General features: G+C 36.0%; 1 long non-coding RNA gene across 1 annotated transcript; it reads left to right on the top strand.

Annotated features, from left to right (window-relative positions):
- The first annotated feature begins 688 nt into the window (after positions 1–688).
- LOC131495687 (uncharacterized) lies at positions 689–5,507 on the top strand. The gene is made up of 3 exons (XR_009254068.1): positions 689–834; positions 3,580–3,730; positions 4,846–5,507. It is a non-coding gene; the product is annotated as an uncharacterized LOC131495687 (long non-coding RNA).
- Positions 5,508–17,079: the final 11,572 nt, after the last annotated feature.

The raw sequence follows: 17,079 nt of genomic DNA, 5'->3' as shown, positions 1-17,079 counted from the left end.
GGCAGAGCTTGATTCAAGTAACTATAAGTGGAAATTTCTGCCTCTTTTCTAGGTCTCAGAGCCCCTTATTTGACGTGGTCAGGTCCTTTTAAGAAATGTTCCTGTGGGCCTCCTGGGTGGCTCAGTTGGTTAAGCATCCAACTTGGGCTCAGGTCATGATCTCCTGGTTTGTGAGTTCGAGCCCCGCATCGGGCTCTGTGCTGACAGCTCAGAGCCTGGAGTCTGCTTGGGATTCTGTGTCTCCCTCTCTCTCTGCCCCTCCCCAGATCGATCTGTGTCTCTCTCTCTCAAAAATAAATAAATATTTAAAAAAAAAATTCCTGAAACATAACCACAAGTAAATTTTCCTCCAAGACTTTAGCAGAGGGACTTGAAGTCATTTACAAGTGTAACTGTGCATGAGAGAAATGGATTTGTGCAGAAGTTTGGGGAGTCATTAAATACCAGCACTGAAATGACAAAAATACCAGAGTAGTGCACAGGTCAAAGTGGGGCTTATGAAAGTCAGGTGATAAACAGAGTCTTGGTTCACATCAAACTCAGTGGGGCCAAGCAGATTGTAGATCCATTCTGTGTCTATTTCCCAAGTCCAGAGTTTATAGTGGGACTATTTTTTATTGTTGTATATTTAACATTTTATGCTTATAATTCTGTCCTTTTATTTTTATTATGTAACTCAAGGCTATGATGCTAAGTACATTCATGTTTACTGGGAAGAGGTATTATTTTAAGAAGGGGGGAAAAAAGCTTCTGGAACCTCCCACTTCCCATGCCCTGATCAAAACAGTATCGCAATGTGTGACCAAACTCCACATTCCTACAGGAATTGCAGAGGTGAGTGCCACTGTGAAACAGCTGTAACATGAAGGGTGTTGACCCCTACTTATCTCAGTTAACATTCTTGTTTGAGCAAACCCTGCTGTGGTCTGGGATCAAATAATTCTGCTGTTAATTGCTTAATAATCAGAAAGGAGAGGAAAAGAAACCAGTGTGCTTTTCTTCTCCAGTCACTCAGGCAGGGCTCACTGCTCTTTTATGAGGCTTCATCTATACTTCGAGGATACCCAGAATGGTTTCCATCTTCTATGAAAGCTGACATATGTGCATGTTTTGGGGTCTGCTTCTTTCCTCACTCAGATCCTATCTGCTTTCTTTTTGTAAGTTTCCTCAACTGTTGGGATTTTAATGTTACTTTCTCTTATTTTCTATTGCTATTATGGATTGATTAATTTATCAGTCCATTCTAAGTATTTGCAATTGGAAGTTACAGTGGGAACAGAAGCTCTGTCTGCATACGATCAAGAAATTTCTCCCTAATTTTTTCTTTAGCTAGTGTATATATAAATATATTAACTTGTGCCACATATGCATTATTTTATGAGTATTTTTTCATCATGGAGTGGCAAATATTTAAATAGATAGAGTAAATTTATTTGACCATAATGTTGTCATTAGAAATTTAGATTAGTTTTCAATCTTTCGTATTTAAATGGTTCTAAAATGAACATTTTTTCCCAAAATTTTCTTCATATTTATGATTATTATTTTAGGAGAGATTCCTATAGGAGAAATCACTTTTAACAAAGTATCTGTATGTTTTAAGATTCTTGTTACATATTGCCAAATTGATTTCCAGAAAGAGTGAACCTGAATTTCTGATTAGCAAGCTGTTTATACAAATATCCACCCTATTTCACACTTGCTAGCATTTGGGGTTATTCATAAGATAAAAAAATAAAAAAAGAACTTGATAGATTTTTAAAAATACATTGCTTACTCTTCTAATAAGTCTTTAATGAGCAACTATAATATACCAGATCTTGTTCTAAGTGTCTGGGATATGGTGGTGAGCAAGGTAGACAATGGCTGTTTCTTAGTCCCTCATGGAGTTTACCTTTGGGTAAGGAATGGGGAGGGGAGGGTAATAGACAGTGAGTAGAATAAGTAAATTAATGATATAACTTAGAAATGACACCATAGTATGGAGAAAAATAAAGAGAAGAAGGGAATGGCAGTGTACTTCGGCATTATTGTCACTCATCAAATATTTGTTACTTTTAAACTTCTACCTAATTCTGAAGGCCTGTGGTTGGCTGGGGCTGAATGGATTCAATTGAATGCATTCATGCTGAATGCATTCTGAGTCAAAGTGACCTGTGTCTTTTTCAAGCTAGAGCATTTGCCATTGAGAGCCACAACAAAGACCTCTGTTTTTTGTTGTTGTTGTTGTTTGTTTGTTTTGTTTTGTTTGTGTGTGTGTGTGTGTGTGTGTGTGTGTTGCCATGGCTGGCAAAGGTATATGGTTTCTGTGCCATCTTAGGTCTGGTCTGAAGGTACAGAGGTGCTAAGTAGAGCCCTTTCCTGACCCAGGAATGACATATAGCAAGAACAAGAAATTTTGCTGCTTTAAAATTGCATTTATTTATATGGGGATTTGTGGGGGTTTTTTTTTGTTGTTGTTGATATAAGAACAATTATAGATCAAAGATTTCAACGTTTTGTGTTTTTTTTTAATGTTTATTTTTTGGGGGGTGAGGGGAGCAGCAGAGAGAGAGGGAGACACAGAATCAGAAGCCAGCTCCAGGCTCAGAGCTGGCAGCACCAGTCCTATGCTGGGCTCGAACCATGAACTGTGAGATCATGACTTGAGCCAAAGTTGGACGCTTAACAGACTGAGCCACCCAGGCGACCCTCAATTCTGTAATGTGTTAAAAGTAATTTTTAATTTGATTTCTGTAATTTTAATTGACATAATTTTATAATTGCTATTTTATGTTGCTAAAAGTATTTATTAGCAATTCCCAATTGATTTTTTAAAATATTTGATGATGTGTCTAACACATGCAGCTAGATTTGAAATCTAAGGTAAGACACCAACAAAGGGACTGAAATAACCAGAAGCTTGTAAAAAGAAGCCATGACATGAAGGCCTCAGCTCTTATATGAAAAAGACAAAAACATTCATTTATTGTAATGAGTTAATTGGAAATTACTTAGCATGAGCTCAGAGCCTCAAAGGATTCACTCTGTCACTGGTAAGAGCCAAGATATGGTCTGTTTCCAAATTCTATTGCCCCTGAGATAATCCTGCTTATGATCAGCAGCTTGACTAAATGTAGTTTTCTTACATGGCTGTGCATTGATTGATACAATTTTTTAGGGACTAGCCCCCATCTGTCTCTTGTTGTTCCTAGATTTTGAGGGAGGAAAGAGTATTTTTGTTACATGGTGTCAAATTTTGTCTATAAAAAGAGAAAAAAAGGAAATGAAATATATTCATTGAGATTAACATGTTCTGAATCAATATTAACCTGTCAGTGGGGAAATAAGCCAAAAGCAATAAGTAAAACCTTAAATATAACCACACTACAATTGTAAGCAAGGGAGCATATAATGGAGTAGATTCAGATAGGTAATATCTGAAGGTGCAAAAACCTTTTTCCCTTATTTTAACTTTTGGTTTTGTTTGTTTTTGTTTTCACAAAGTGATCAATCAATTGCTGGGTACATTTTCTAGTATTTGGCAGCTGCTTAAAATACTTAAGTACCTAACATCATTGTTCTTTGGCCCTTTGACAGGGTTATTCATTACTACTGCACACTATGTTATTCTTAGTTTGCATTCAGAAAGGAAAATGGAATCATCAAGCATAACATCTTCTCCAGGGAACCGAGAACCGTGACTGTGGTGTGCATGGGCACAAATGTTCTTTATCATAGTCTATAAAGTGTAAGTGCTTAACACATAATAGTGGCTCAATATATATTTATTAAATTAATAAGAAAATATATATGGTATAATATTTAATTTTGAGAATTTTTACTAAGGATAAGAATATCTCCAATGTATTTTGTTTTATAATCACTAAACTTTTCCCTGGAAAAAAACATATAATAAATGAATAAATAAAATCAATGAAACAAACAATTCACTAGTATTTACCAAGGAACATTGATGTGCAAGAAACTATTCTATGCAGATGATAATCACAGGCATACATACACCCAAACATACTATATCCCTGTTTACAAAAAGCTTAGGAAATCTTGAGTGTGATAGTCATGTTTCCTTCAGTATGGTATCCTCAATTCTCAGATCAGAATTTCTTGCTAGGTAGGAGGTGCTGGACTACTGTTCATAAGGGGGAAAAAATGAATGAATGTGAAAATCAAAGTAAGGAATTAATTCTATTTAGATGGTGTGACGTGTGTGTGTGTGTGTGTGTGAAAGAGAGAAAGAGAGAGAAAGAGAGAGAAAGAGAGAATGAGGAAAAGAATGAAATACTCACACTGTTAGCAGTAGTTTCCTCCAGTGACATGAATTATACTTCCCTGGAAAAATAACAAAAGCCTGACTTTCCCCTTCATTAATGGAGAGAAACTTAGACACATTCTTTCCTTTAATTCTTTCTTGAATCTGTTTGTTGAGGTGGGTTGTGAAGATGTTCATAAAAAACACATTTGAATTTGATAGTCAGCAGTAGGTAGGTGTTTAAATAATATTTCCAGTAAGAGAAGAGAATCCTCTTTAAGAAAGACATATTTGCAAATTCTCCCTCTGGTTTCACATTCCATATTGTTTTCGGGTAGCATAAGTTCATGCCATTCATTTTCAATAACAAGGTGTATATGAAAAAAATAAAAGATTCATGGGTTAAAGCATCTGTACTGTCAGCTCTTTTCTTCATATAGTCTCCCCACTTCTCTTTATCTTACTTTTTCTCTCCTTCTGCTTCTAGTCATTAGGACATTTGCTTGTATATCCATCTCTCTTATTTGCTGAGAAAAAAGAAAAACCATGGATCTATAAACTCTCTAAAAATATTCATGTTTTATATTTTACAGGAACGAATGCCAACAACTTAAAAAATCATAATGGCTTCAAGAGCATGACATTGAACATTAGCAAAGAAGTTTAAAAATAATTTCAGTTTTTTTTTACCTGATGCCTGCTAGACAAGTCCAATCTGTTCTATTTATTTTCTACATAACTTCTTGAAGAGGAAAAATGAAATCCTGCTTAAAGAGATTTATGCAGTTAGCTGTGTATATGATATAATACAATGGGAGGTACCCAAACAGCTTTTCAGGAAAGTGTTCTTTTAAATGGTTGGAAATACCCTTGTTCTCAATTTCCATATTATGCCTTTAAAGCTTAACCCTTTATTCCTCAAAATAAACCATGGGGTTTAACTTCAAAGTCTCCATTCATATGATTCAATCAATGAAGGGATTGCCTACGATTACATTTTAAAACTTGTGACTTTATTGCACATCCCTGGAACATGTGGCTTTGGTTTCCTCTCTTCTATTGTTTGCTAATAGCCAATGGGTTTTCAAAATTCAGGGTAAGGTACTCACCGTCTTGTTATGTTGACTTAATACATATCGTGGGTCAATCCCAATTAAAAACAAATGGCAACAAATCAAAACCAGAAAAAGGAGGAAGAAGAAGAGAAGAAAGGAAGAGAAGGAGGAAGGGGACAGGAGGAGGAGGAAGAAATCCTTAGAAGTGTATCTTTAAGTGAGTTCTCTTTCTTCAAAATTTTAGTCACCTGTAAAGGCTTGATATAAGTGCCATCTAAAATTACATTGGCTTTCAAACTGCACCTCAAAAGAAGCAGAGGTTCTCAGATATTCACATTGGATGAGATTTTCTCAATATTTTATTATAAAACCTTTCAAGCTAAACAAAATTCCAATTAAAGTAGAGGCAAGGAGCACTTGATATTACTTTTCTTGAATTGATAAAATTTTATCAGGAAGGGGTTAAATCTTTATAATTAATCAGAAAAATAATAAGTATCTGACAATTCTGAGATTAGATTTCTGCTATTATATTTTTTGGAAAGAAAACTATAAAAAGTATTTAATGATTCTTTCAGTCTTGCTTTTCCCAGTGATACATTTCCAAAATGTCTGCTATCTTGATTGATATATGTGACCTTGCCATCTAAGTAGCCAATTAGAAGGGGCACTTCTGGTATGGCCGTTAGAAGTCTACAGACTCTATACTAAAATGGCATTTAGGTTACCCATTAAAAAGAGCTTTAAAAGCCAAAAAAATGTTTCCAGTAAATCTCTCTTAAGCTCCTCTACAGGCAGCTTTCTAAGCTGGGTCTTTTGGCCCAGAGTAGGGATGAAATTCTTTAGTTCTTTCAACCTTTCTGACTGCTTGTCAATCAGGATATAATATCCCTAAGTTTAAAACACAAAATCCACATTTTGGATTTGTGAAAAGGGTGGTTAATCCTATTTCAAAGAACATAATACAAATTAAATAGTGGGGGATCAATTCAACTGCAAGACTATCACTTCTTAAAAACATAAACAGGAAAGTTATTTGAAATTTTAAGTATCATCATTCTAACATTCAGATGTGGCTAATGAGATACCTTGAGTTAATTGTATATTAAATAGTTTAAGATACTAACAGTGTCATGTTGGAGACAAATAGAAAAAATGTGCATCCCTTTATTCACTTATCCAAGTATCTTCTTATGTTTTGAACCAAGTGGTAAACAATAAAGCGTTACAATAAAAAAATATATACCCTATATAAACTCCATGGTTGCCCCATCTGTTTGCATGTCACTGTCAACTCCCATGAATCTACTTAGTGGAGGGCCTGGGGGACAAGGAAGATGCAATGGCCCTGGGGCCAGGACAAGTGGAAATGACTGTTCCTACTGTCCAGTAATGCAGGGTCAGAAAACAAACTACAACAGACTGTATTTAAAATTTCAACATTTTTGTTCCTCTGGAATTTTTTTCATTATTTTGATTTTTTAGATATTTATCTTGATTACCACGTTTTCTGGCAAAAATTCCCTTCATTTCATTCTTAATGTGTATTTATTTGTTTTGAAAGAGAGAGAGAGAGAGCACACAGGGAAGGGGCAGAGAGAGAGGAAGAGAATCCCAAGCAGGCTCCGTGCTGTCAGCGCAGAGCACGATGTGGAGCTCAAACTCAGGAACTGTGAGATCGTGACCTGAGCTGAAATCAAGAGTCAGACGCTTACCCGACTGAGCCACCCAGGTGCCCCATCCCTTCATTTCATTCTTCAGGTTCATGACTCATTCACATCACTGCAATCCCTGCCCTGAAGAATGCTAAAGCACAAGCAAAATTTGTACCCCTGGAAGAGTCGAAGGAATTAGATTAAACAGAGGAACTATCAGACAGCAAGAGAAAATATTTGGGAGCTGACACTCATTATCACTGTTGCTGGTACAACGAGGCTATCTTCTCACTGCTGATTTAATCAGGAGAAATTCTAAAATGCTTGAGCAGAGGGAGGTCCAGGACTGCCATCAACTTATTAATCAATCCAAAAAGTCCTGAATTTCTACTTTGAGATTTCTGCCGCTGAATGGAACTTAGCTATAAAGAAACATTTCTCTACCATGAGATCCTACATTTAAGCATTTTCTAAAGTTAACTGATGAGAATTCTTAATCTCCCCTCTATGGATCCCCATGATAAAGGATTCAATTTAATCTTGCCTTAAAGACAGAGGCTGTTTGTTTAACTCTCTTTTCTCAAGTGGTAGAAATTAAAGCTTTAATCTCAATGCAGCACCAAATTAACAGGGACATATCCCCAAATTTTGTCACTTACTCATCTCTGATAGTTCCCAAAGCTGCAGCCACTTGTCCTGTGAGTCATCTCACCGCACCCTCTGGTATTGTATATTCAAATCAACCTGCAAAGGGACAAAGGGAAAGCTGCTCTCTTTTCCTCTGATAATGGATAATTGAGCCCGCTATTATTTTATCACCAGCCCCTGCGATTTCCAAATAGTCTTAACAGGTTGCACTGTATAAAATCAAACTAGGGAATGGTTCTTTTGGAAATTAGCATGTTCAATCAAAATCCAGCCGGCTTGCCTTTTTCAAAGCATCTGTTGTCATTTCAAATTCATGAACCACTTTAGCACTGTCTGTGACATCAATTGGCTTTTGAGCGATCAGTTCCTAGTATGTAGCAATATGTGTTTCACTGAATGTTAGTAAAAGACAGTATCAGCCTTTGATGGCTTATCAAAGTGTTTTGATTTAGCTACCTTTCAGAATCATTTTTGTGGTTTGCTTTGGGGTTTTAGCCTAGGAAGATCCATTCATCTGAGAGAAATGGGGGAAATCCAGTAAGGCAGATCTCGGTGTCACAGCTTTTGTTCTGTCCCCCAAAGAGCAATTCTTTTCCTTAAGAGTTAAAGAGGCAATGTCTCAGTCAGTAGTATTCATATACCCTCCTTAACAGATCCAAGCTCTGCCATTACAATTCAACAGAAATTCTTCTTATACATATAGTCAAGAAATTAAAAAATAAGAACTTAAATTATGTAAACAGTGTCTTTTTCAATAACTTAGTTTATGAAAAATTTACCTAGGAAGGGAGGACCTCACTAACATCGATCAGTGCTTCTCAAACTTTAGACTGCTTAACAAATAACCAGACTTGCTTGTTAAAAATGCAGATTTCCCAGCCTCATCCTCAAAGACTTGGATTCTAATTTTGTAGACTAACAGTCAGCCTTGAAACATACCATTCCTTCTGATTATGATGCAATTAGTCCAAGGATCTCAATCTGAAGGAAAAAATCCATGCATTTTGAGGTATATAATCACACATGGCACATAGAATCACACTGGGCCCTCAACAAGTATTAGCCCCTTTGCTTTATTTCAACGCCCAGTTTTGTTACCTGAAAGGTAGCATGCTAAAATTAATACCTGCCAAATTCTAATTTGCAATTATACATTAAATTTAGTAATTTTTTCTCAGGAAAAAAATTTTTTTTCCAAAGACTAAGTTTGAGTGGACTTTTTCTTATGGTAATATTCGCCATACAGTCTTCAAGTTTATAATGAATGTCAAAGAGAAAATAAAATGCAAGTATTACAAAAAAAAAAAAAATTCCAGCAACTCTCTTTCTGGAATGTGTCTATTCCCTAGAGTATGCAACACTTATAGTAGAAAATCAATTTCTATTCTCACAAAGATAAGTATAAATTGGGAGATGCTCATAAAACCTTAGCCTGAAATAAAGGAAGCTTTAAAGAAACCAAGTTGTAGTCGAGAAAAGGTTTAGTTAAATGCTTTTAAAAACATGTTTAAAAAAACATACTACTTCTATATTTTCTCCTGTCATGCTCTATCCAGTTAATACAGACTCCCCCCTTGTGACCTAGTAAATGTGAGAATTATTGATTAAAATGAAAACAAAATTTAATTTGAAATTCATATGCATTTTATCTTGGTCTCAAAATATATGTAAACAGTACACATTGCTACAGTATATAATGTTGATGTGCCTTTCGACCTTTTCCAATAAGTGATGAACCATATTCTCTGTGTTAAGAAACTATGTTTTTTATTTATTTTTTAAAAATTTTTGTTAATGTTTATATATTCTTGAGAGAGAGAGAGAGAGAAAGAGAAAGAATGAGTAGGGGAGAGGCAGAGAGAGAGGAGACACAGAATCTAAAGCAGGTTCCAGGCTCTTAGCTCTTCAGCACAGAGCCTGACATGAGGCTTAAACTCACGAACCACGAGATCATGACCTGAGCGGAAGTCTGACGTTTAATCGACTGAGCCACCCAGGAGCCTCAGAAACTATGTTTCTTATATAAATGCACATAAAATGATCCCATGTGTTGTATACATGACTATTACCTACTTTTATGTATTGTTATGTGATCCAATCAAGAGATATTCTCTGCCTGGAACTAACTCTTGTTATGTTTACTGCCAGCTAAATAACCCCTTCTACTTGCCTTATGGATGATTTCTGTTTACTTTGAAGTATCTTTATAATGCTTTGCTTATCAAGTAAATATGTGGTGTACTTCAAATTTTCTACATATACTCAGTCCTGCTCAGAATCTACAGTTTTGAGGTGTTGGGCCTAACAAGGGAGCCCATATTACCTGTGCAGTTTAGGTTAGATATGCTTTACAAACACATGATCACTTCAATTTGTGTGATTTCTGAGTCACAGGGAAGCAAGCCCTTCTGGCCATTTGCTTTATGAAATCTCACCAATACATATTCATTCCTTTGGGACCTCCCCTTGCATTTTTTCTCTTTTTAAAAAATATTTATTTATTTATTTTGAGAGAGAGAGGACAGAGAAAGAGAGAGAATCCCAAGCAGGCTCTGTGCAATCAGTACAGAACCTGAAGCAGGGTTTGATCCCATGGACCAAAACATGAGATCATGACCTGAGCCTAAATCAAGAGTCAGGGTGCTTAACCGACTGAGCCACTCAGGTACCCCTCTCCTTTTTTTTTTTTTTGTTTCTTTTTCTTTTTAAGAGCAAAATACAAACACTACTAGAAATAATAACTCTAGGGGCATCTGGGTGGCTCAGTAGAATAAGCATCTGACTTCGGCTCAGGTCATAATCTCACAGCTGATGAGTTTGTGCCCTGCTTTGGGCTCTGTGCTGACAGCTCAGAGCCTGGAGCCTGTTTCAGATTCTGTGTCTCCCTCTCCCTCTGCCCCTCCCTTACTCACGTTCTGTCTCTGAAAAATAAATAAACATTAAAAAAATTTTAAATCAATAACAACTCTATTACATTATAAATATTATAACTCATGTAGTCTGAGTTAGGTATTTAGAATTTCCCTTTTCCCTGACAGCAATTTTCCACTGGCAAGAAGTTGAAAAGCATTTGAAATTGACATCTCTCATGAGTATATGTATATGTGTGTATGGGGAAGAAGTGGAGTCTGGAGAAGGATCTGTGGAAAAGAATGGGTGGAATGGACAGTATTATAATTATGGTACATTGTATTACTTAATAATTTAGTGTAGGGCTTGCCTGGGTTATCGCACTTTTAGGTTATTATGAAACTGTCATTTAGAAACATCCTATTTAAAAAGCATAATAATGTTTGCCAACTGACTTAGTTAACATGTGTCACTGAGTTGTAGTGCAGAGAAATTATGTTAATAAAATACTCTTACAGACAGAAAAGCATGTTGTCTCTGTCCAGTGAAGGATAGTGGTAACTCAGTTTACCAGCAAAGTGCACTGGTTTCCATTCAGGACGCAGGGCTGCCAAATAGGTAACTGGGTGTGCTCACCAGTCACAAGAGGTTTCTGCCATCACATGGGAATTTAAATGCCTGGAATAGAACTTAAAACTAATTTTTGGTACAGTTAACCATTTCCTATTTCTGTATTTTATTTTAGCACAGTTGCCAAATACATGTTTTATTGTTCCAATAAAGTACGTACACATAGGTCCAGCAAAATAAAAATAATATTTCAAATAGCAAATTTAGATATTATTTATTTCTTATTTACTTTGTATACTTTTTATTTAAAGCATTTCCGAACTGTTATGCAAAAGAAAGAAGGTTCATCTTTCACGAAGATGGGCAATGGCATCGAAGACTCAAAAGTGGAGAGGTAAAAAGATTACTAAAGGAGGGGGAGTTGCACAAAATTAATGACTTATTTTTTCTCTCTTTAAAAATTTTTTTGGTACTATGTCTTTTATGAAAATGTTTGGCTGTCTGATAGACTCTTTCTAAAACCCAACAATTTCACTACTAGGTATTTACCCAAAGGATACAAAAATACAGATTTGAAGGGGTATGAGCATCCCAATGTTTATAGCAGCATTATTAACAATAGCCTGTGGAAATAACTATGGAAAGAGCCCAAATGAGGATTGGCTGATGAATGGATAAAGAAGATTTGGGCTATAAGTAATGGAATATTACTTAGCTATCAAAAGAATGAAATCTTGCCATTTGCAATGACGTGGATAGTATTACACCAAATGAAATACACCAGTCAGAGAAAAGAAAATACCATGTGATTTCACTCATAAATGGAATTTAAGAAACAGAATAGATGAACATAGGGGAAGGGGAAAAAAAAGAGAGAGGGAAACAAACCGTAAGAGACTCTTTTTTTATTTAAAAAAAATTTTTTTTAACGTTTATTTATTTTTGAGACAGAGAGAGACAGAGCATGAACAGAGAGGGAGAGAGAGGGAGAGACAGGGAGAGACAGAGCATGAACGGAGAGCAGAGAGAGAGGGAGACACAGAATCTGAAACAGGCTCCAGGCTCTGAGCCATCAGCACAGAGCCTGACGCGGGGCTGGAACTCACCGACCGCGAGATCGTGACCTGAGCCGAAGTCGGACGCTTAACCGACTGAGCCACCCAGGCGCCCCAAGAGACTCTTAATAATAGAGAACAAACTGAGGGTTGGTGAAGAGAGGTGGGTGGGAGATGGCTTAAGTAGGTGATGGATACTAAGAAGGGCGCTTGTTGTGAGCACTGGGTGTTGTATGTAAGTGATGAATCACTGAATTCTACTCCTGAAACCAATATTGCACCATATGCAATATTGAACTAACTAGAATTTAAATAAAAATTAGAAAATATAAATAAAAGACTCATAAATATTTGAGTTTTTTTTTTTACTACTTATGTTTATTTAGACTGTTCACAATCTGGTGAAATAAAAATACTCAGGTGTCAGAAGATAGGTGCAGACTCTATGCAAGAGGCAGGTGAAGTCTGGGAGAATGGTAGAAGGTGCAGTCTGCAACCATCTCAGACACAACAGGCTCTAATCAAACTGAACTGACTGACCTTGACTTTTACCTTCCTATGACACACTTTCTTTGGTCTGTTTCCCTGGTGAGGGCATTGCTTTGTTTCATTTACATATTAATTCCTCTTGGGAAAATGTATATTATGTGCATGAGAGAAAAAGAGAGAGAGACAGAGACAAAGAGAGAGAAAGAGAACCAGAAAGAGAGACAGAGGCAAGGTAAGGGAGAAGCATATACAATACCCACTCTTTCCCCCAAATCTGCTTTCTCTAAATATTGCTGCTAAATTGCTATTTTACTAATTCATTTATGATAAAATGATTTTACATTAATCCATCTTTTTAAATTTTTATTTATTTTAGTGTTTATTTATTTTTGGGACACAGAGAGGGATAGAGCATGAGTGGGGGAGGAGCAGAGAGAGAGGGAGACACAGAATCCAAAATCCACAGCTCCAGGCTCTGAGCTGTCAGCACAGAGTCCGACACTGAGCTCGAACTCACAAACCGTGAGATCATGACCTGAGCTGAAGTCGGATGCTTAACTGACTGAGCCACCCAGATGCCCCGCATTAACCCATCTTAATATGCTTAATATGTGATGTTCTTGAACCATAAACAAAGCTTTAAGGGGGGGGGCAAAAATTATTTCTTTTGATGATTGGCAGATAACAGTTTTTAGATCACTGGCATCTATGGATAAGCATCTATGGATAAGACTCTGTGGATCACCCAAAACTGTATTTAAATCAAGAGAGGAAGTGTTTTTTGTTGTTGTTTTTGGTTTTTTTGGGTTTCTTTTTAAAATGTTTTAAGAATGAAGGTTATAGAGCCAAAGAACAAGTTGAAATCCCCTAGGATCCAGTCCTTTCCAACTCTGGCAAGCTACTTGACTTTTCCATGCATTCAGCTCTTTTTTTTTTTTAACCATGAAAGAAAAAGCATAATACTAATACCTAAGTTATGACTATTTTTAAAATGAGATGACTTGATAAACAGAAAACATTTTAGAAGAGTGCTTGTATATTAGATTCCATTTACTACTGTAACAAATTATCACAAATTTAGTAGCTTTAAGCAACACAAATTTATTACTTTAAAGCTCTGTGGTTCAGAAGTCAGAAATATGTCTCCCTGGACTAACATCAGCAGGGCTTTATTCCTTGCTAGAGGCTTTCTGAAGAATCTGTTTCCTTGCCTTATTCTAGCTGCTAGTTGCTGTTGACATTCCTTGGCTCCCGGTCTCTTTCCATCTTCAGAGCCAGCAATGGCTGGTCTTGTCTCTCTTATATTACATTACTTCAATACTAACTCTTTTGCCTCCCTCCTCCACATTTAAAAGACCCTTGTTATTACATTGGACCCACCCAGATAGTCCAGAATAACCCCTTCCTAATTTTAAGGTCAGCTTACTAGCAACCTTAATGCCATCTGCAACCATAATTCCCAACTGCTCTGTATTTAACATATTTACCAATACCAAGGATTAGGACATGGGCATCTTTAGCAGAGTCATTATTCTGTATGTATCATAGCCTGATACATAGTAAGAACTTGAGTTTGTTAACTATTGTTATATATCTTTGAGAATAAATATATTTGGGTTTTTCTGTCAAGGTTCATAGCTTTAATAAACTCAAAACAATCAAAAAATGGATAAAGAAAGCACTATTTGTAGAAATAAAGTACATGTGTTACAAAATAATGTATATGCATTGAGGTGAATACTAAAGAGTGAATGATCAGAATAAATCCTCATGTATTATGATATATAATCCTTAACTGGATCTGGATTTTTATTTCTCTTAGACAAGTAGTCTCTCAATTGAAAAAAAATATTAAGTGCATTTGTTTTCTGTCCAATTCTAAACATCCCATTCTATGGAGAAATAATGAGAAATTAATAAAAACTCTTAAGTTCTCTAGACAAGTATGTGCATATTGCTTTGTTAAATTCCACAAGACAAAAGTCACTAACATTAAGTGAGGAAGGATAACTAACCCCAAGTGACTACAGTGTTCTGAACATTATGGCAGGTGTTTTATTTGTTACTTCATTCTCACCAAAAGTCATGTGGTTCAGAAGAGTTGTCCCATTTTATAGATAAGAAATTGAAAGAACAAAAGAATGGAAAGAAGAAAAGAAAGAAAGAAAGAAAGAAAGAAAGAAAGAAAGAAAGAAAGAAAGAAAGAAAAAGAAAAAATGAGAGGGAGGGAGGGAGAAAAGAAGGATGAAAGGAAGTAAGGAGGAGGAATCTGAGATTTGGAATGGTTGAGAACCTTGATGAAATTTACATAGCTAGTAAGATGTGAAACTAGCATATTGACTAGATTTTTCCAACTCAGGGTCTTGTTTTTCTCTCCACCTTCTGCTTCCTCTCAGAAGTGCCTTTTATGTTGGTTTCCCATCTGTACCATTAAATTTTTCATAAGACATTGCCTAGTCTCCACATAATATAGGCATATGTAACATTTATAACATAACCACACAACCTATAACAGAGCATTTTGGACCGTTGTGACATTATTTCCTAATGCCTTATTAAGTGAGCAGAAACTACTATTTTAAAGGCAAATAATTTTTTCCACTTAGTAGTTAGCATATTTATAATTTTCACTCAATGCATGCTTTCAATTTCATACTATGTGATTCTGAACTAACAATTTCAAATCAGTGATATTTGTCTTTGTCTCCTTCTTAATGAACTGAGCATTTCTTAAAAAACTTAATAATGTAATTGTGTTGCTAAGATAAAGTCATTTTCTCTGCAGGAAATATTCTTACTAGACTAAAAGATTGGAATTAGTTGAGAGTGACCCATAAGAATAATTAAGTTCAGTTTGGTCAAGCTTGGCAGCTGGTTTTCCTCAAGCATAAAAATTTTACTTAGGATTCTTTTTCCTTAAATATCCTATCCCTTACACTTAGTCATATTGTGTGTGTAATAAACATTTTCTAATGGTTCTAGGAGTTTTGAAGTTGATCATGAGCCCCTTGAAGACCAAGCTTATATTTCTGTCTTATCTTCATGCTGTATAACATGGAAATATAATATTAGTATACTTCTTCATGTAACCAGTTAACAGAAAGGACGTTAGCACAGCTATTTACATCCCTGTCCTCATAAAGTTCTTTGTTTGCAGAACAACATGATAGATTGAATGCTTGTGCTCCCCTCCCCACCAAGTTAAATATGTTAAAAACCTGATCCCCAAAGTGATGGTGTGTTGAGGTATGGCATCTGGGAGGTAATTAGGACATGAGGTGTTGCCCTCAAAATGGGATTAGCACTCTTATAAAAAAAGAAGTACAAGACAGTTCCCTTACCCCCTTCCACCATGTGAGCACACAACAAGGAGGTGCCATCTAGGAACCAGAATGTGGGCTCTCATCAGACACTGAAATTCCCAGTGACTTGATCTTGGACATCCTAGGCTCCAGAACAGTGAGAAAAAAATCTGCTGTTTATAAGCCACCCAGTTTATGGTAATTTTGTTATAGCAGCCCAAATGGACTGAGACAAACACTACCTTAATACAGTTATAACAAAGCGTGATAACAACTGCGGTATCCAGAGCTTCCTTCAGCTCGCCGTCTTTGAGTCTGTTTTCCATGCTACACCAGCTCTCTTTCAGGAGACCCAGGGTGAGCCAAGTCACTAGAAATGTAAATTACTCCTTTATAGCTTGGAGTCATGGTAAGAAAAAAATGTATTTGTGAAGGGCTTCAAATTATTGTATAATCAACAAAAATTTAAATGGTTCAGTGAGCAAAAGTAATATACACAAAAATAGATTTTTTAAAAAATGGGAATGTGTCTTATCATTGTAAGCAGTGATAGTTCCCAACTGTAAAATGGCTTTGTTGAAACACAAAAGACCGAACCTATGACTTATCCGTAGTCTCACCAGAATACATTTTGGAATCGGTATATGATTGACTTAAGCTGTAAAGACAAAGGATAATTGTTCTATTCTATGACTTTCAGGGGCATGTTTCCATATTGAGTTCATAACATAGGAAGGCAATTGTCTCAAATATTCTTTTCAGAGAAAAACAGGATACTATCACTATGAGAGAATTTTTTAACAATAATGACCGGGCTGAAATTGTTTTTAAATGAGGATTCTTACACAGAAAGGAAATAAATGCACTTTAAATGTTGCTAAAGTGTTAAATATTGTTAAAGTTTTGCAGTCAGAATGGGGACATGTTTGAGATTCATTAACTGGGAGTGTGAATTATGGAATCTAAAGATATATTTTTAATAATTCAACTTTATTGTCCCAGACTACGATATCTTCCGCTCATTCATTAGACAGAAACACAATTGCATTTATTTACTCTTTGATCATTTGATCATTTCACCTGTTTTTTTTCTCTGTTTGTTGTCTGAATCACCATAATTGGGCTACTTGCCAAAACACTGATCCCAGCTCAGGGGGATGACTCATGTGACAGACTAATGAAATCCAGGTAATTGATAAGGAG

The sequence above is a fragment of the Neofelis nebulosa genome, chromosome 15 (genome assembly GCF_028018385.1).
Source record: "Neofelis nebulosa isolate mNeoNeb1 chromosome 15, mNeoNeb1.pri, whole genome shotgun sequence".
Classification (NCBI taxonomy): Eukaryota; Metazoa; Chordata; class Mammalia; order Carnivora; family Felidae; genus Neofelis; species Neofelis nebulosa.
Note: the sequence above shows the minus strand (reverse complement) of the source record. Positions and strands in the feature narration are given on the sequence as shown.